Here is a 10,000-nt window from a genome sequence, read left to right on the forward strand (position 1 = left end):
AATATACAAAAAGGAATATACAATATACAACAAGGAATATACAACAAGGAATATACAATATACAATATACAACAAGGAATATACAATAAGACATATACTATATGCAATATACAACAAGGAATATACAATATACAATATACAACAAGGAATATACAATATACAATATACAAGGAATATACAATATACAACAAGGAATATACAATATACAATATACAACAAGAAATATACAATAATATATATACTATATACAATATACAACAAGGAATATACAATATACAACAAGGAATATACAATAAGATATATACTATATACAATATACAACAAGGGATATACAATATACAACAAGAAAAAATACAACATACTATACAATACAGGAGATGCTGCTCACCCTGGCTTCAGAACCTCTTGTCAAATTACTCCCGAACACCATTTCAAACGCTCTAGCCAAGCGGTTTTCCTCTCATAATGAAACCATATTTTAAGAAAAAAGACTCTTATTAACCATGGCAGCAGACTCGCAGTTGGGATGGCTTATCGAGTGTTCAGACTCCTTTTTTAGCGCTCACTTGGCTCTTCGGCTGATGGCGCGGAGCTTATATCTTGTGGCAATGTTTTTTGGCTAAAACGTGTTGGTATATTGGGAATAGTCTGCCTGGTGTGGCTGGTGTGGTGTTGTTGTTCCATCGTAGCTGTTGCCTTTATCTTTGTTATTATTGTATTTGTTATTATTATAACTATTATTATTTTGATTATCCTTATTATCATTATTATTGTTATTTTAATCACTTTCATTTTTATCATTTTCATTATTACCATCTTTTTTACTATTACTATTACTACTACTGTTATTATTATTATTATCATTATTATTATTACCGTCATCATCATCTTCATAATCATATGATCATCACTATGGTTAAGTCATCACAAGTGGTATTTAGTGGATAAATAGACAGATAGAGGTAGATGACGATGGATAAATAGAGACAGAGACAGACAGAGAGAGAGAGAGAGTAAGTGGGTGAGTGAATGAGAGAGAGAGAGAGAGAGAGAGAGAGAGAGAGAGAGAGAGAGAAGAGAGAGAGAGAGAGAGAGAGAGAGAGAGAGAGAGAGAGAGAGAGGAGAGAAAGAGAGGAAAGAAAGAGAGAGAGAGAGAGAGAGAGAGAGAGAGAGAGAGAGAGAGAGAGAGAGAGAGAGAGAGAGAGAGAGGAAGGCAGAGACAGAGAGAGAGAGAGAGAGAGAGAAAGAGGGAAAGAAAGAGAGAGAGAGAGAGAGAGAGAGAGAGAGAGAGAGAGAAAGAGGGAAAGAAAGAGAGAGAGAGAGAGAGAGAGAGAGAGAACCTTTTTTTTTAAGCTGCGTTCTCAGTGCCTTAAATCTTCTATCAGATGAGATATCAGAAACAAGATTTTCCTGTCTTCATACCATTAAAAACAACAAAATAAAAAAATTTGATTTTTTTTTAAATTTCCTTTGACTAGTATACCGTATAAAAAAATCCTGAAACATATTTAAAAGGAGTATCAGATATTAATAATAACATTATATATATGCAGGTTCTAGCGTCAACTATGATTGTTATTTTTGACTTTCAAATTTGACTTTGTTCTGTATTCTCATATATCTGATATTTTATTTTTTCTAAGTGATAAATATATTTTATTCTGAAAAATGTTTAGGCGAGTACGAAAAAAAAAACCTGATTTCGAAAAAGAGATAAAAGATGATGAAGATGAAGAAGAAGAAGAAAAGGAAGATGATGAAGATGAAGAAGAGGAAGAAGATTGAAGAAGATGAAAATGAAGAAGAAGAAGAAGAGGAAGAAGAAGAAGAAGAAGAAGAAGAAGAAGATGGCGAAGAAGAAGAAGAAGGCGAAGAAAAAGAATAATAATAATAAGAAGAAAGAAGAAGAAGAAGAAGAAGGCGAAGAGGAAGAAGAAGAAGAAGAAGAAGAGGAAGAAGAAGAAGAAAAAGAAGAAGAAGAAAGAAGAAGAAACCAATACCACAAAACGCGTTTGATGCTAAACCTTAATAAAATATTGATATCAAGTAAATTAATTATATCTGATAGCAATTACCAATCACAAACTTCCAGCAATCAAAATGATCTCATCTAAAAGTTCATATTGATCAGTGTGTTTATTTATAGATTCAATAAACAGCCTTAATACCAGCTGCAAATTATTTAAACACAGTTTGGCAAGAACATTCTGAATACCCAAAACTTTCAGTACTTTTGAAATAGACTTTAAAGACATTTCCGTTTAAACTTGCAAAAAAAAAAAAAAATAATAATAATAATTTGGCTATCTGAAAATTCTACCACTAGATTTTTTTTCTATATGTGTTATTTAGGTATTTAATATATGTTATCTTTGTTATATGATTTTATTGAATCAAGTTTACATTGTTATCTTTTAGCTCCTTGATATTTTTATTCTACTTCTATTACACATTCTGAATCATAATAACATCTTAAGAGAGAGAGAGAGAGAGAGAGAGAGAGAGAGAGAGAGAGAGAGAGAGAGAGAGAGAGAGAGAGAGAGAGAGAGAGAGAGAGAGAGAGAGAGAGAGAAAGAGAGAGGGAGGGGGAGAAGGAGGGGAAGGAGGTAAGGAGGGAGGGAAGAAGAGAGAGAGAGAGAGAGAGAGAGAGAGAGAGAGAGAGAGAGAGAGAGAGAGAGAGAGAGAGAGAGAGAGAGAGAGAGAGAGAGAGAGAGAAAGAGAAAGAGAAAGAGAGAGATTATATGCTCTTCTAAAATAAATAACTGATTTATGGTAAAACACATACTATAAGCCACAGATCCAAAGAACCTAAAATCTGATGTACAAGCGGTTTAACGTACATTTGGGGGACAAAAAAATATTTTTCTCTTTCTCTGTCTGCTTGTATCTCTCTCTCTCTCTCCCTCCCTCCCCCCTCCTTCCTTCCACCCCTTCCCTCCTTCCCTCTTTCCCTCCCCTCCACCCCCCTCCCTCCTTCCCTTCTTTCCCTCCCCTCCCACCCCCCTCCCTCCCTCCCTCCCTCCATCTATCCCTCCCTCCTTCCACCCCCCTCCTTCCCTCCCTCCCCTCCCTCCCTCCCTCCTTCCCTCCCTCCTTCCCTCCACCCCTTCCCCTTTATTTTCCCCCTTCGAGAGTATGTACAAACGAGAAGCCCTTCCCAGTGTTGCATCTGGGATCACGTTCAGAGATAGTGTGTGTTCGTCGGACATGCGAGGGAAAGCGTGTAAAGGATGTCGTTTTCTTTGCGTTCGTGGGATTGGGAATTTAAGGGGTGGCTATGGTATTGTTGATGTTTTGTTGGTATTGTCTTTGTTTTTATTGTTATTATTATTATTATTATTATTATTATTATTATTATTATTATTATCATTATCCTTATTATTATTATTATTATTATTATCAGTATTATTATCAATATTATTATTATTATTATTATTATTATCATTATTATTATTATCATTATCAATATTATAATTATTATCATTATTACTGTCATTATTATTATCATTAGTGGTAGTAATATCAATTATATCATAATTGTGAATGTCAACATAACTAATATCATTATCATCGTTATCATCATCATTATCATTATTTTTAATGTTATTATTATCATATTTTATTACTATTCCTATATCACCATTATCCTTGCAATCATTATTATCATAATCATTATTATCTATATCATTATCATATTCATTTTACCATGTTAAAAATATCGAAGTTGTTTTTATTGTTATTAACACTACAGTCATCACTATCCTTATCATTATCATCATTCTTATCCTCCTCCTCCTCGGTGTTCTCATCATTATCCTATTCGTCATCATTAGCATTATCCTTCTTATCACCAAGTTATTCCAATCTTTATCATCAAGTTATTCCTATTTTTATCATCAAGTTACTCCTTTCTTTATCATAAGTTATTCTTATCTTTATCATCAAGTTATTCCTATTTTATCATCAAGTTATTCCTATCTTTATCATAAAGTTATTCCTATCTTTATCATCAAGTTATTCTTATCTTTATCATCAAGTTATTCTTATCTTTATCATCAAGGTATTCTTATCTTTATCATCAAGTTATTCTTATCTTTATCATCAAGTTATTCTTATCTTTATCATCATCATTATCTTTACCTAAATATTGTTATTATCATCTTTGTTACTCCTCCCCATTTTAATATTTCTACCGTTGAAATTACGTATAATTATCATACCATCATAAACATTAATATCATCACTATCATCATCATCATCATCTTTTATCCGTTTTAATACCTCTTCGATATACATCACTATCATCATCATCATCATCATCATCATCTTTTATCCGTTGTAATACCTCTTCGATATACATCACTATCATCATCATCATCATCTATTATCCGTTTTAATACCTCTTCGATATACATCACCATCATCATCATCATCATTTTTTATCCGTTCTAATACCTCTTCGATATACATCATCATCATCATCGACATCATCATTTTTTATCCGTTTTAAAACCTCCTCGATATACATCACTATCATCACTATCATCATCATCATCTTTTATCCACTGTAATACCTCTTCGATATACATCACTATCATCATCTTTTATCCGTTGTAATATCTCTTCGATATACATCACTATCATCATCATCAACATCATCATTTTTTATCCGTTGTAATACCTCTTCGATATACATCACTATCATCATCCTTATATATCATCATCATCAACATCATCATCTTTTATCCGTTGTAATACCTCTTCGATATACATCACTATCATCATCAACATCATCATCTTTTATCCTTTTTAATACCTCTTCGATATACATCACTATCATCATCATCATCATCATCATCATCTTTTATCCGTTTTAATACCTCTTCGATATACATCACTATCATCATCATCATCATCATCATCATCTTTTATCCGTTTTAATACCTCTACGATATACATCACTATCATCATCATAAACATCATCATCATCATCTTTTATCCGTTTTAATACCTCTTCGATATACATCACTATCATAAACATCATCATCATATTTTATCCGTTTTAATACCTCTACGATATACATCACTATCATCATCATCATCATCATCATCTTTTATCCGTTTTTATACCTCTACGATATACATCACTATCATCATCATCAACATCATCATCTTTTATCCGTTCTAATACCTCTTCGATATACATCACTATCATCATCATCATCATCATCATCTTTTATCCGTTTTTATACCTCTACGATATACATCACTATCATCATCATCAACATCATCATCTTTTATCCGTTCTAATACCTCTTCGATATACATCACTATCATCATCATCATCATCTTTTATCCGTTTTAATAGCTCTTCGATAAACATTCAGAAACGACCACTCTCACCCATCCATTTCACCGTATTAAGCTTACGTTATCTCCCATTACGTGCGTTTATGCTTAACAACCTCTTGCTTTTGGTCTAATTATCTGTCGCTCTCTCTTCCCTCCTCCATTTGGCAGACGGATGAGGCTATCAAGAGGACAAGGAGAGGTTTGTGAGTAGGTTTGTGTGATGTTGCTATTTTGGGTATTTCCGTGAACGTCTTATGAGAAGTGTCTTTGTTGTGTGTGTGTGTGTGTGTGTTGGGTGGGTATGTGTGGGTATGTGTGGGGTATGCAGTAGGTGATGATGATGGTGTGGTGTGGTTTGGTTTGTGGTGTATGGACGATGTGGTTTGGATGTGACTTTGCTGGTATCAAATTCTGTGCTCGTTTGATGTGAAACTCTGGATGTCTGTCTGTCTCTCTTTCTCCTTATTTCTCTCTCTATCTAACCATCTCCCTTCCCCTCTCTTTCTCCCCTCCCCCTCCCTCTTTCTCTTTCTCCCTCTCCTCTCTCTCTCCTCCTCCTCCCTCCCTCCCTCCCCTCTCTCTTTCTTTCTCCCTCCACCCCCCTCTCTTTCTTCCTCCCTCTTCCCTCCCTCCTCTCTCTATCCCTCCCTCCCTCCCTCTCCCTCCCCCTCTCACAGACACACATCCATACACACATTCTATCATAGCCGTTTACAAACAGACTCACCGGACGTGCCATCGACTGCAGATCCGATAATGCCGACCCAAAGACAAGGCCATCTTGCAAACACACTCTACATGCAGACTCGACAAACAAGGCATCGGGGCGGGATCCACGGACCAACGTGCAAGGACAGAATCATCACGTACGCACGCACGGTTTCGAAAAGGAGGGGAGGGGAGGGGAGGGGGGAGGGGAAAGGGGAGGGAGAGGGGGAAGGGGGAAGGAGAGAGAGTGTGTGGTAAGGGGGTGGGCGTGAGAGAGAAGGGAGGGGGGGGTATGGAGAGAGGGGCGTGAGAGGGGGAGTGATATGAAGGGTGTGTTTGAGTGGGGGAGGGGGGGGTTGAGGGCAAGGCTCAAGGGGGGGAGGGGGGTTAGGGGGAAGAGCATGAGAGGGGAAAGGGTATTATTGGAAATGCAGCTTACCATGTGGTAGAACACATCCTACTGTAAAAGTTTTCTTCTATACCATTTTCTGCGCAAATTCATAAGAACGGAGTTATGGAGGGCATAAAATCCACGATTTCCAGGAGCCGCAGTCACCTTCCGCCTCCAACGCCGCGACAAAATGACAAAAAGCCGTTACGAGCGACGGGAAATCGGACGGATTCGTAGCGGATGACGTAAGCGAGGGAATCAAATGAGCCAATTAGATTCATGCATGGACGCGCCGTGACCGTAGACACTCAATAGAACCAATCAGATATGGAATAGATCATCACGTGACAATAGAAGCTGGGCCAAGGAGAAGGCAGTTGAAATTCAATTCAGTTCCATCATGACTAGACAGTGTGTAGATTGTGAGAACAATTATTTCGATTTCACTGCGAAATGTCAACAAAATAACGAAGCAAGCTTACTAAATCTACATCACGGTGCTCTGCCAGTTGACGTACAATGCCCGCATTGTAAGGCATCGTGTCATTACAGAAAGGGCAGACACCAGTGGGTTTGCGGTGCATGGAAAAGGATAAAAAAAACGAAGAAAGCAGTGTAACTTAGCTATAAGCGAACGCAATTCCCGCCAACAATGACCTGGATGACCCCGACGATCCCAGTGACTCGCAGCCTGACCCGTCTGGAGTGAATGCTGAAGGTAAAAAGAGGTTAAAACTGTTTCTGGGTCTGGGTCTCTCCTGCCAGAACATACGAGGTGAAGATTTTGTAGACCTGGGAGGGACAGCAGCCCCCCCCTCCACCCTGAAAGGATGTTTAAGGGGGCGGAGTCCCCTATACAACCCGAAATGTGTTAATATACCATGCCTACTAGTATTCTTTCTCGAAATTCCCAGATATGTAGGCCTATCATCCCTTCCCCAGCTATCGAGACCGATATCGTAGTTAAGCTTCGTTTGCGGAGGAAATGAGTGCTAGATTCGTTCGAAACACGACGAAAACTACTGGAAAATTATTCTATTCACCCCCAAAAAATGGTGTGGGGGGTAACATTTCCAAATTTACCGGGGAAAGGGCATGAGGGCAAGAGGGCCTGAGAGACGGGGGCGGGGCAAAACAGCTGTTATGGTCTCTCCAAAAATGGATATTCTTGTGGCTAATACTGGGCTTTTGGAATACAACGGGAGGGGTGGTGGATACATCATTTCGTATTTCTAAAGATGGTCGTGGGGAAAGTTCAAGTTTTGAGGGAGGGTGGAGGGGTAGGTAGGGGGCAAGCTAGAATTTAGAAAGGGAGGAACAAATTAGGACTTTGGGGAAGGGGTGGAGGAGGGTATGAGGGAGGAGGGGGGAGTGGGGAGAGGGAGCAAGTCAGAACTTTAGGAGGGAAGGGAGGGGAGGGGGTGAGGAGGAGGAAGAAGAGGAGGGAATGGAAGAGGAAAAAGAAATTGAGGAGGAGGGGAGGGGAGGGGGGGAGGAGGAAGAAGAGGAGGAAATGGAATAGGAAAAAGAAATGGAGGAGGAGGGGAGGGGAGGGGGGGAGGAGGAAGAAGAGGAGGAAAGGGAAGAGGAAAAAGAAATGGAGGAGGAGGGGAGGGGAGGGGGGGAGGAGGAAGAAGAGGAGGAAAGGGAAGAGGAAAAAGAAATGGAGGAGGAGGGGAGGGGAGGAGGAGGAAGAAGAGGAGGAAATGGAAGAGGAAAAATAAATGGAGGAGGAGGGGAGGAGGAAGAAATGCGAAGAGGAAAAAAAATGGAGGAGGAGGGGAGGGAGAGGGAGAAGGGAGAGAGAGATCAAACCAGGACTTGAGAAAGGGGGAGGAGGAGGCAGGGGGGATAGGGAGCAAGTCAGAACCTGGAGGGAAGGGTTCAAGCTAGCTACAACTTGGGGAAGGGGAAGGGAAAGGGTAAGAAGAGACAGAACTTGAGGAGGAGAAACGGGGGAATCATTGACATGTTATTCCGTCGACACACGATCTGATGACGATTCTTTCTCTTCTAAGTATACCCCGTGTTGAATTTCTTTCTTCTAAGTATATCCCGTGTATGACTTTCTCTTCTAAGTATATTCTTTTCTAAGTATATCCCGTGTATGACTCTTCTAAGTATATTTCGTGTATGACTCTTTCCCTTCTAAGTATATTCTTTTCTAAGTATATTTCGTGTATGACTCTCTTCTAAGTATATCCCGTGTTGAATTTCTCTCTTCTAAGTATATCCCGTGTATGACTCTTTCTCTTCTAAGTATATTCTTTTCTAAGTATATTTCGTGTACGAATCTTTCTCTTTATAGTATATTTCATGGATTATCATGATTTTCTCTCCCCTTCTCCTCTCCATCATATACCGAGTGAACAAGGATGTTGAGGATTACGATAGACATTAGTAAAATAGATCAATTGTGATAAAGATCTAGAACCTGAGGTAGCCACTAGAAAAACGAGATTATCTATATAAAAAAAACTAGCAACACTAGATTATCTATATATATATATATAAAGATAATAACACTTGTGCTTAAATACCAACAGAAAAATAATGGAGATTACTCTTGTGATTCTATTACAAGCAGAAAAAACGAGATTTTTTTTTCTTTACGATTTTTTTTTGGGGGGGTGGGGGGGGCACGGGGACATTTAAGTTTGGAACTTGAGTAAACCCTTCCTGAAAAAATTCGTTGATGTCCACTGCACTTGCTGGTGTTTGGGAGTTAACGAGCGTTGTTAGCGAAGGTCAAAGGTCGCTCCTCAGGTCAGCAGCTGATGCAGAGAGCCAGCAACAGGACGCTTGCTTAAATGTAGAATGAAATATATACGTTTTACTTGCACTGTTTTTTTTATTTTTCCTGTTATTGCAATAAATCTGTTTTCCTTTTCCGTATTGCAGAAATGTATGTAATTATCGCTATCTTAGTGATATCAAAAAGAAAACCTGGATTTATGTAATAATTTTCTTCTAAATATTACTTACTAACTCTATCTAACAAGATTCTTAAACTCCTTATCATAATATCTTCTTAGGAGGCTTCCATTTAATTAACCTGGCAGATCTTGATTTAACCCAAGAAGAAAAACGCCTTTTTGATATAGAATAAGCATTAAATGATCAACTCATAGACAACATAATGCATTATTGAAAAAAAAAGTTACAATAGGGATATTATCCATTTCAACATGTGACCCCCAGACCAATTATCCCACTGTATAACAACCTCCCTTAATTCTAAAGGCTATTGTTAAAAAAGATTCAGAAAGGTCTCATATTGGCCTTAAAGAGGAGGGGGGGGGGATTGCCAGACCTTTGAGGGGGGGCGGGGGCAGGTGTATCTCAGCCCCCCCCTTCCGTTATCATGGGTGAACCAACAATAGGGTATTGGTATCTATATCTATTTTTTTCTTATCTGTTTGTGTAACTACTTACTGATCTATTTAACTACATACATACCTATCTGCTTACCTATCTAAGTATGTATGTATAAATGATGTTTTAGTCTGTCTGTCTCTTTCTCTCTGTTTCTTCCTTCTTCTCTCTCTC

Source organism: Penaeus vannamei, chromosome 20 (genome assembly GCF_042767895.1).
Source record: "Penaeus vannamei isolate JL-2024 chromosome 20, ASM4276789v1, whole genome shotgun sequence".
Taxonomy (NCBI): Eukaryota; Metazoa; Arthropoda; class Malacostraca; order Decapoda; family Penaeidae; genus Penaeus; species Penaeus vannamei.